General features: G+C 40.7%; 1 non-coding gene across 1 annotated transcript; it reads left to right on the top strand.

Annotated features, from left to right (window-relative positions):
- The first annotated feature begins 11,212 nt into the window (after positions 1 to 11,212).
- LOC111724147 lies at positions 11,213 to 11,319 on the top strand. The gene has a single exon (XR_002772491.1). It is a non-coding gene; the product is annotated as a U6 spliceosomal RNA (small nuclear RNA).
- Positions 11,320 to 11,707: the final 388 nt, after the last annotated feature.

The following is an 11,707-nucleotide window of genomic DNA, read 5'->3' as shown; positions in this document are numbered from 1 at the left end:
CAAAGTGCCCGGTGCAAACCCAGGCCAGGCTCCACGTGGCTGTATACAATCTGTCTGTCCTTCCCACCTCCCACCAAGAAAAGCAATCCAAAGATGCCATTAAACCACCTCCACAAAAATTCGCCAAATAATACACAGAGCAGGGGAGGGGGGCCTTTGACTGAGCAACCCGTGATGTGCCAGGCACTGTGGGGGGAGCTCTGCGTTCACCCTCACATTGAGATCCCAGGAGATAGAAGGATTTTCGACCCTTGTACAACTTAAGCAATCCATGCCCAGAGAAGGACATTTGCCCAGAATGCTACAGCCAAGTGTGTCAGAGCTAGAATTTTTTAACCTAAATTGGCCTGACTTGTAAGCCCAGGCTCTGTAATGGATGAATTAAGTTACTCATTTTCTCGCTCAGGTTTGAGACAAGACAGAGTTGGGGAGGAGCGTCCAGTGAAGTGGCCCCCGCTATTATCTGAGCACTGGAGGACCCTTTGCACTGTCTGGGGCAATCCTAAACAAATCCCTGGCTGCCTTTCTCTCCTTCCTTTGTCCAGGAAATGTTAATTGCAGTATTGACCTGCTTCCCTGGGTTATGTATCAGGAGACTGAAATTAACAATGGGGGAGAGTTCTAAGGTACCACCGGAAATGATGGTGACCCTAAACCCACAGTGACACACACATACAAAAGGGGAGCTGGGTGGGAGGCAGGGGGCTTGCCCAAAACAGAATGAGTGGAATGATCCAGTTACCCTCATTCTGTCCAGCCCTCAGCTGATGTGTCGGATGAGAAATGCAACTCTTGATTCTAACTTCTGCACGACCCGCCTGTAGAGGTACAGAAGCTCCCTGCAGGACTATCAGGGTCACTCTGGATGTGTCAGGTGCATGAATATATATGAGACCTGGGACACCTAACACATGTGTGTTAATTTCTCTGCAAGGAAGGATATTGGGCTTCCAGGTTTCCTCTTAATAAGCATGGTACTAATGCAAATATCACTTATCTCAGCCTGAGAGCCTATTTGTGTAATCATTAAATAAGGAGCTACATTAGCTTCATATTAAGGTAATAGCTCTGCTTATCGAGTTTTGCGTTTACTTTACTTCTCTCCGTCCTTAATGATGTATCATACCTTTAATTAAAGGTCGGCAATTAATGAGGCAGCCAAGGTTACCGTACTTGACTTTACGTTTTAGTTAGCGCAAACTACGCGTGGTTGTAACAAGCGTATCATTTTCCTCTTTTCCTGCAGTGGAGATCTGTGGAAAAGAGGACTTTTGACATCATGCGGAACTCTGTTTCAGCTGGTTCTCACCTGTGTATTTATGTGACAACCATTTATTCATTCCCCGAGGATACAAAATAGAATCACCCATGGTTCCCTCAAGGAACTCAGAATGTAGGGATAAGTATATTAGGCTTGAATAGATGTCGTTTAAAAAAATATACCCTAGGAGATCAAAGTAGGTGGATCACCTGAGTTCAGGAGTTCAAGACCAGCCTGAGCAAGACGGAGACCCTGTCTCTACTAAAAATAGAAAAGCTAGCCGGGCATTGTGGCGGGCACTTGTCTGAGCTACTCAGAAGACCCCCAAGGGGAAATGAGAACCGCAATCTGTCTAGATGTGAGCAAACCAAGGCCCACATGCCCGAGCATTCCACAGTCACTTACACAGCTCACATGCAGGGAGATGTGCCCCAATTGCCAAATGACTGTGCTGTTCATGGAGCTTCCATGACAGTGCAATAGGAAGACACTTGGGGATTCTAAGTTCCAGAAAAAGATGAAGCAACCACATTTGGTAAACCTTCAGGTTGCCATCTAAGGGAATTAGAACTGAATCCTGTCTTGAGTCCAAAGGACTTGAGATTTTCCAAGGCCATTATTTTGCAATGTTATGAAAACACTCCCAGAAAATGTTTTAGCTTCTTGGAAAGTAGTGACTCTTCTAGAATGGGTTTCTCTCACCTATTTCTATTTACATTTTGAGATTTTTCTCAGATTATACAAGCTCTAGCCAAAGAAAGTGGCATTTTGGCTTTCAGACATGCATGTGTGTGCTTAGGTGTGTATACACACATGTGTATTTAACAATACTTGCATAAATCTACATGTAGGTCACATCTTACTACTAAGATAAAATAGATCTCTGTGCACAGAAAGGACAGTGTTCATTTAAGAAAAGATAATGCAAATGAAATAGGAAAGGGCAAAATTTCTTGATTTGGTATCGATAATAAACACAGAGATTCAGAGAGCAAACAAAACATCCCCCCCACCCACCACCCCCTTCTTGTCAGCTTTCACAGGACTGATGAAGGGACAAGAAGGGAAAGGACTTAATTTTGAAACTAGGAACTCTGTAATGTTTCCGACATACAGACCAGGGAAAGCTCACTGACTAATTCAGGAGAAATGGTTTGAATCCCGAGTTGCCATTTATAGATCAATGATGCTTCAGAGAGTGTCAGAGTTTAGGCACGTTCCCTGCAAATGGCAACTCTGAACTCCAGGTTAGGCACACAGGGTTGATGGGGAGATGATGGGAGAGTGCTCTGGGGTTGAACACCCAAGGACAGGAAAGAAAAGAAGAGAGATAGGAAGAGAGAGAACAGCTTTTCTGGCTTCAGCAGACGGGAAGGAGCTCTGAGGTTAGAATGCTCCCTCAGATTTGCTGAGAGTTGAGGTGGTGGGGCCCAGCTTGTGTGAATCCTGTGCTGGGCTTTGGATGGAGGCCTCTCTGGGAAGAGAGCCGTGACTTTGGGTGACGCGCTGTCTTCAGCAGAGGCACTTCTAAGTAAAGGTCACCTGCCAACAGCACCCCCGGAATATGGGGAAATAAATTCTGGAAAGTGAGTTCCAGGCAGCACTCCTCAGTGATGGCAACAGCATCTTTCATTCATTAGTGTGTTGGACAGATATTTACAAGGCTCCTGCAGCCTGCGATTAGGGCATCCAGGGATCAAGCAATGAGTAAAGCTGACCAGGACCTTACCCTCCTGGAAATCTCACTCTAGAGAGATAGAGACAGGTTATGCAAAAAGAAAACATTATGGAGTTCAAGTAAGAACATAGTGATAAAATAGGGATAAATACGAGAAAATCTATTTTTTATTTCAAAACTGTAAGGAGGTACGAGCGTTTTTGTTACACAGATGCAGTGTATGGTGCTGGGGTGAAGGCTTTACGTGCACCCATCTCCAGGATATGTTTACTGTACCCAATAAGTAAACTGTTATTCCTCCAACCGTCCCTCTTCCTGGTTTCCAAGGCCCTTTGAGTCTCTTTACACCCCTGTGTCCCACCGTTTAGCTCCCACTTACGGACGAGAACAGGTTATGTTTGTTTTTCCATTCCTGAGATAACTCAGAATAATGTTTTCTGGTTCTATCCAAGTTGCTGCTAAAGATACTATTTTGTTGCATTTTATGGCTGAGTAGTAGTCCACAGTACATAACTGCCACATTTTCTCTACCCACTTGTTAATTGGTGGGCACTTGGGTCGAATGTACATCTTTGTAATTGTGAATTGTACTATGTTAACTATTTGAGCGCTGGTGTCTTTTTGATGACTGATTTCTTGAACTTTGGATCGAGCGAGGCCCAGCAGTGGGATTACTAAACAGAACAGCAGGCCGCCTTTTACTTCTTTGATGCGTCTCCATACCATTTTCCATAGAGGTTGCACTAGCTTGCAGTTCTACCAGCAGTATATGAGTGTTCCTTTCTCCCCACACCCATGCCAGCTTGTTGTTTTTGGACTTTTTAATAATGGTCATTCTGACAGGAGTAAGGTATATCTCATAGTGTTATTAATTTGCATTTCCTTGATGATGATGAGTGGTGATGAACATTTTTTCATGAATGAGGAGGTCAAACTATCCCTGTTTGCCTAGGATGAGATTTTATATCTACTTGGTCATCTGTCTATCTTCTTTTTGAAAAAATTCTCTTCGTGTGTTTTGTCTACTTGTTGTCAATTATTATTTTTCTTGATTTGTTTCAAATTTTTTGTATCTTCCAAATATCGGGCCTTTGTTGAATATATAATTTGAGTATTTTCTCCCATTCTAGGTTGCCTGTTTACTCTGTTGATAATTTCCTTGGCTGTACATTTTCACTTAATTATTTATACTCGTTTTCTCTGTATTTGCCTTTGAGGTCTTAGTCATAAATTCTTTGCCTAGACCTATATCTAGAAGAGTTTGTCTTACATTTTCTTCTAGAATTTTTATCACTTTATGCCTAATATTTAAATCTTTAGTCTATCTTGAGTACATTTTTACATGTGGCGAGAGATACTGGTCCTTTTCTTCTGCATGTGGCTGTCCAATTTTGATAGCTCCCTTTATTGAATAGGGTTTTCTTCCCCAGGGTACGTTTTTGTCTGCTTTGTCAAAGATCAGTTGGTCCTAGCTGTATGGTTTTATTTCTGGATGCTCTATCCTATCCTATTGTTCTGTATCTCCACTTTGGTGCCAGTGCCAGACTGTTTTGGTTACTATAGCCTTTTAGTATAATCTGAAATCAGATACAATCTGATGCCTCTTTTTGCTTAAGATTGCTTAAGCAAAATTAAGCAAAATGGTGCCATACTGTTTTGGTTACTATAGCCTTTTAGTATAATCTTAAATCAGATATAATCTGATGTTCTTTTTGCTTAAGATTACTATGACTATTTGGGCTCCTTTTTTGAGGGGGTGGTCCAAATGAAGATTAACATTTTTTTCTCCATCTGTGAAATAAAATCTTGGTATGTAGATAGGATTTTCATGGAATCTGTAAATCACTTTCAGCAGTATAAGCATATTAACAATGTTGATTCTACCAACCCATGAGCATGGGATATTTTTCCATTTGTTATTACCTATTATTTTTCTCATCAATGTTTAATAGTTCCCTTGTAAAGATGATTTATCTCCTTGGTTAAGTATATTCATAGGCATTTTATTTTTTTCTTTCTATTGTAAATGAAACTGAATCCTTGATTTAGCTCTCAGCTTTATTGTTATTAGTGTTTAGAAATGTTACTGATGTGTGTATGTTAATTTTGTAACCTGTGAGTTGGCTGAATTTATGTATCAATTCTAGGCATCTTGGTGAAGTCTGTAGAGTTATCTAGATATAAAATCACATCATAGGCAAACAGGGATAGTTTGACCTCCTCTTTCAGAACTCGGATGCCCTTTCTTTTACCTGTTTACTGTGGCTAGGACTTCCAGTACTATGTTGAATAGAAGTGGTGATGGGGGAATCTTTGTTTCTTTCATTTCCTGGGGGGAATGCTTTCAACTTTTCCACATTCAGTATGATGTTGGCTGTGGGTTTGTCATATATGGCTTTTATAATTTTAAGTTATGTTCCTTCTATGCCTAGTTTGTTGAGGGTTTTTATCATGAAAGTGTGCTGGATTTTATCAAATGGCTTTTCTGCATTTGTTCAAATGAAATATGTCTTTTATTTTTGCTTCTATTTATGTATCACATTTATTGATTTATGTATATTGAACCATCCTTGCTTCTTTAGAATGAAACCCCCTTGATAATGGTGATTTTTTTTTTTTTTTTGGTGTGCTATTAAATTTTTCTAGCATCTATTTGAGGATTTTGCATCAACGTTCACAAGGGGTATTGGTCTGTAGTCTGGGGTTGTGTCCTTTTCTCATTTTGGTATCAGGATAATACTGGCTTTGTAAAATGAGTTAGTAAAGATTCCATCCTTGTTGATATTATGGAATAATTTTTATAAGATGGGTCCCAGTTCTTCTTTGTAGGTCTGGTGAAATTTGCCTATGAATCTATCTGATCCAAGACTACTTTTTTTTTAATAGATTTTTTATTACTGCCTCAGTCTCGCTGCTTGTTATTGGTCTGGTCAGGATTTTTTTTTCTGATAGATTCTTGGAAAGTTGGTTCTTTCCAGGAATGTATCTATATACTCGAGGTTTTCTAGTTTGTGCTGATGTTTTTTATAGTATTCATAGATGATATTTTGTACTTCTGTGGTATCATTTATAATGTATCCTTTTTCATTTCTGATTGAGGTTAGTTGAGTCCTTTTTCTTCTATTTTTGGTTAACCTGGCTAGTTGTCTATCAATTTTGTATAACTTTTCAAAGAACTAACTTTTTGTTTCATTGATCCTTTATATTGTTTTACTGGTTTCCATTTCTTTTAGTTCTGCTCTGAGCTATGGTAGTTCTTTTCACTGGCTAGCTTTGAATTTGGTTTGTTCTTTTTCTGTGACATTAGGTGTTAATTTTTGATCTTTCTGTCTTTTTGATGTAAGCATATAAGGCTATGAACTTTCCACCTAACAGTGCTTTCTCTGTATCTCATAGATTTTGAAAGCTTGTGTCCTTTTTGTTATTGAGTTCAAAGAGTTGTTTGATTTCCATCTTAATTTCATCATTGACCCAAGGATCATTTGCCAGCAACTTGTTTAATTTCCATGACTTTGTGGAGATTTGGGAGTTTCTCTTAGAATTGATTTCTAGTTTTATTCTACTGTGGTCTGAGAAGATACATGATAGGATTTCAGTGTTTCTAAATTTGATGAGACTTGTTTTGTAGCCTGAGATATGGTTAATATTGGAGAATGTCCCATGTGCTGATGAGAAGAATGTATATTAATGTATATTGTATAGTTTATGGGTAGAGTTTTCTATTAATGTCTCTTAAGTCCATTTGTGCTACAGTCCTCTTTAAGTCCACTGATTCTTTGTTGATTTTATACTTCGATGATCTGTCCAGTTTTGTCAGCAGAGTATTTTAGTTAGTGATGATTATGATGCCACTATTTATTTCTTGTAGAGACCTAGTAGAACTTGTTTTTAAGAATCAGGCACCTACTGTGTTGTATGCATATATGTTTATGATAGTTACTTCTTTTTGCTAAATTGTGCTCATTAGCATTAAATAATGGCAAACTTTGTGGCTTTACCATTGTTTATTTTAAGTCAATTGTGTATGTATGATGAGAATGGCTATGCCAGCTTGCTTTTGGTCTCATTTATGCAGAATATTATTTTTTCTCTCCCTTTTCCTTGAGTCTGTGTGAGTCCTTGAGAGTTAGATGGGTTTCTTGGAGAAAGCACATATTTGAATTGTGATTGTTTCCATCCATTCAGCCAGTGTATGTTTGAAGTGGAGCATTAACACCCTTCACATTCAGTATTAATAGTAGCATGTGGGAATCTGTTCTGTTCACCATACTGCATGATATCCTGTTTCATTATTTTCCCTATTGTACTACTATTTTATAAACGCTGTCAGGTTTAACTTTGGGGTCACTTACACTGATAGGTATCTGTGGTACAGTGTGTTTTTGAGCATTTTCTGTAGGGCAAGTCTAATAGTCGTAAACTACTTTAGCGTTTGCTTGTCTGGAAAAGCCTTTCTCCATCATTTATGAAACTTAGTTTTACGACAAAAATTTTGACTCACAGTTGTCATTTTTAAGATGATTAAAAATAAGGCCACAATACCTCCTAGTTTGTAAGGTCTTGGTTGAGAAGTCTGCTGTTAGTCTGGTAGATTTTCCTATGTTAGTTAGTTGTTGCTTTCATGTTGAAGCTCGTAGCATTTTCTCCATTTTGACTATGGCCAGGTGGATGACAGTGTGTCCTGGAGATATCCTGTTTGTTATGTATCTTCACAGTGAATGACCATCTTATATTTGGATATCTGAACTTCTGATGACACCAGGGAAGTTTTCCTTAATAATTTCCTCAGTTAGGTTTTATGTACTTTTTATTTTCCTCTCCTGCAGGAATAACTATAATTTGTATATTGGCTCTTTTCCATAGTGCCCTATTTCTGTGGGTGATTGGTCATCAGTCATTTCTTTATTTATATTTTTGCATTTTTGTCTGGCTGGGTTAGTTGGAAACTTTGTATTTAAGCTCTGACATTCTTCTTTTGTTTGGTCTAGCCCTGTACTTTGAAATTCCCTAAATGACTCTTTGATTTCTTTCAGTTCTCTTGTATCTTTTCTTATATTGTCTCTTTTGTGACTTTTTCATTTTTTTTTTCATTCATGGTCTGAAATGTTTTTTTGGTTTCTTTGGGTGGGTTTTAAACTTTCTCTTCAATTTATCTTATTTGCCATCCATATTCTGAATTCCATTTCTGAAATTTTGACAATTTCCTTTTGGTTGGGGGTTCATTGCTGTGATTGAGATCCTTTGAGGGTGTTGAACTAGTTTGATTTTTTTGCGTTGACAGTGTTTTGGGGGGCTAGACACGGTGGCTCATGCCTGTAATCATAGCACCCTGGGAGGCCAAGGTGGGTAGATTACTTGAACTCGTGAGTTCAAGACCAGCCTTTGCAAGATCTAGACCCCATCTCTAAAAATAGCTCCAGATTGTAGTGGACACCTATAGTCCCAGATATTCAAGAGGCTGAGGCAAGAGGATTACTTAAGTCCAAGAGTTTGAGGTTGCTTTGAACTGTGACAAAATGGCACTCTACTGAGGGTAACAAAACAAGACTGTCTCAAAAAGGAAGAAAGAAAGAAAAGAAGGAAAGAAAGCAAAAGAAATAGACAGTATTCTTTTCCTTGTCTCTTCTCATCTGAAACCTGTTCTCTAAGCTCTGAACAGATAGGCTTCCAGTACATCTGTCCTTCATAGAGAACTCTCCTACTTAGAAGAAGGAGAGGTCCCCTAGCTGGCATGTTTGTGTCATGTAGTGGAAGATTCATCCAGCAGGAGAGGGGCAGATGCACTGAGACCTTGAAATGCAGCTCTTCTGCACTGTCCTGCTGTCCTGTGGTCAGCACAGGTCAAACCAGTGCTGGGGGATCGATCCTCATGTGGAGTGGTGGGTTGGTTCTCAGGCCACTGTTGGAAACTCAAATGGGGGACTGGGTAAATCCTTCTCCATGAAGGTGGGTATTTCAGGAGCTTGCTCTGCCTGGTTTCCCTGTGGCACTGGCAGTCAGTGCTAGACAAAGCTATCTAGGCCATGACTGTGGGTGCTGTGGGTGTTCCCTCCACCCAGGTCCTGATGTAACATGGCACATTTCAAGGAACAGCTTGTGGCTATCAGGCTCTTGTGGAGTACTAGACCACATGTGTGGCACCACATAGGGCTGTGGGGACAGAGGGACACCTGTGGGGCTGCAGTGGTGTGATCTACCAGACAGCTGGACCTCTTTCCCTACACAGGCCCCACCAAGGCTATTACTGTGGGACTTCTCAAGTGACATCAGCACCTGCTCTGTCTGAATTCTCTGGTGGTGAAGCCAGCACCCAGTTCCCAGTCATGGGGTCCATAAGAGCTCTATTCTCCCCCATTCCCTCCTTGGCCCAGTAGGGGCCATGTGGAGACACTTGTAGCAATGCTTGCATAGACAAGCCACTGTGGACCTGAAAGCTCAGAATAGCATCAGTTGTACAAGCCTGGAATGGAAGCCACTGGGTCCTTACTGAGCCCTCTCTCCAGCCCAGTGTCACTGCACAGTCTCTCAATAGTCCCTGATCAGTCTAGAGGCCTGTAGTGGTGGGGGGCCCCCTCACAGCTCCTGTCACAGTGTTGATGTGTGGAGTGTGACGCTCTGGGGTTCTCTCCTCTAACTTTCCCCATGAATAAGGGCCTCTCCCGGGTACTTTCCAATCTAGGTGAGTGGATCTCCCCATCTCCCTCCTATTCACTCTGGTTTCCTCCCATTGCATCTCTGATGGTTTACAATGCCCCCTCAAGAGGGCCTGTCCATAGCTGGGCATCTACTTTCAGTCCTCTCCTAAAGAGTGTCATGTGTGGTGACACTAGTCCATCTGCTTCTAGTCCATCTTCTTGTGCCCACCCCTCCCACCCCAGAAAGGCTACTTTAAGTAAAGCCCTTTTAATTGGATTAAAGAATTAACAAAGAAGTAGAGAGAATGAAAGCAAATTGAAAGCATTTGAGAACATTTATTATAAAGTGAAGGGGAGAAATGGGATGGTAGCTCCAGGAGGATGAAGTTCAACAGAGGTCCTTGATATTTACTTAAGATTGTTTGCAAAGCAGATGAGTAAAGAGAAAGGGAAAGATGAGTCAGGAGAAAAAGTACAACCGATAAAGTTTTTAAAATCAGAGGTCAGCAATGGAGGGCATGTGTTTTGTAAATGAAGTTCTCCTGGGACACAGGCACACCTACCTGTCTGTGGAGGCTTTCCCCTACAGCTGCAGACTTGGACAGCTGTGACAAAGAGCCCAAAATAGTTACTACTAGACCTTAACAAAAAGGGTTTGTTGACCTGCAGCTGCGAGAGGGCAAGGTGGGATAAAATCCAGTGCTGATCTAGAGAGGGTGTCTTTAAACACAGCAGGTGTCCTCCTTAGATGCCTACAGGGGGGAGCCGGAGACCTGTACAGAGGCAGTCAGGTGTGCAGATTTGGTATTAGGAAAGGAAGAGGTTCTATTTGGATGGCTTTTATTTTCTTAGTGACAAATGAGAATGTTAGGGGAGTATTTGAAAAGAGAAAAGAGGTTTTGAAGGTCTTGATTTAGAGAATGGAAAAACTAATTTACTGGGGGAGTGTGGTAAAATTGAAAGAGATGGTCTGAGTTAGCTATTAGAGCCTGTGGCCACACATCTGAAATAAACTTAAAGATGAGATTACTGGTTACTATACATGTAATACATTTATATTTTGGCACCATTCTTTCTCCTCCAACCTGTAGCAGTGAGAGATGAAATATAAAAGAAAAAAGTCTGGGTTGAGCTCAGAAAGAAGATAATCACCTCTGTGTCCTTGAAATAGCAAAAAATCTAGGACACTCGAAGCTACGGAGCTGCTGATTACTGGTCTAGGATCAGGCATTGTTGTCTGGGACTTTGGTTTCCTCCGGGTAAGGAATAAAATACGTTTTGTTCCCAAGCTCACTCCTGAAGCCGGGCTTAGGGTATGTGTATCAGCCAGGTGCAGCAGAAGAGACAAAAAGCACTCTTGAAAGAACAAACACCACATGTACGCACTATTAAATTAGAACTAACTGAAGAGCACGCATGAGCTTAGAAGGAATAAAATTTAACAAATCAAGCAGGAAGGAATGGGAGAAAACTCAGTGTTAGGCACACTTTACAGCCACGACTCAAGTGTTATCAAAGTGATCCATGTACCCACAGATATTTGTAGCTCTGTAGTACTTTGGAATAAAACTAATAAATAACAAAAAGCACTCTAGAGATTTTAAACATAAAGGAATTGAATGCAAAGAATCGGGTGCTGTGCTCACTTCAGCAGCACATATACTAAAACTGGAACTCTACAGAGAAGATTAGCATGGCCTCTTTGCAAGGATGACATGCACATTCATGAAGTGTCCTATATTAAAAACAAAAAAGAATTGGGTGCTGACAAGATTATTGAATGGATTGAAGAAGCAGGTTCTAGGCTAGACCCTTTGTAATGACCTCCAGAGCACCACGAGTCAGACATTAGGGAGCTACATTAGGTTGTCAGTGGTGTCGGGAGCTATGCTGTGTCAAACTCTGGACAGAAGAAGAAGGTCCACCAGAAAGTGCTTCAGGAAAGCTGTGGCCTACTGTCCAGCAGAGACAGAAGTTTTAGGAAGGTAGTGGCAAGGCCAACACTTCACTTCCTTTTAAACCTAGCATGAATGTACCTTCTTGGCAATATCCAAATCACGTCTGAAAAGAGTTCATGGTTTCTTAGCCCCTCAGTGAGAAATTAGCATTGAGGTATCTCAGCATGAACCTGTC

This window comes from Otolemur garnettii, unplaced genomic scaffold (assembly GCF_000181295.1).
Source record: "Otolemur garnettii isolate 467f Iridium unplaced genomic scaffold, OtoGar3 scaffold00019, whole genome shotgun sequence".
Taxonomy (NCBI): Eukaryota; Metazoa; Chordata; class Mammalia; order Primates; family Galagidae; genus Otolemur; species Otolemur garnettii.
Note: the sequence above shows the minus strand (reverse complement) of the source record. Positions and strands in the feature narration are given on the sequence as shown.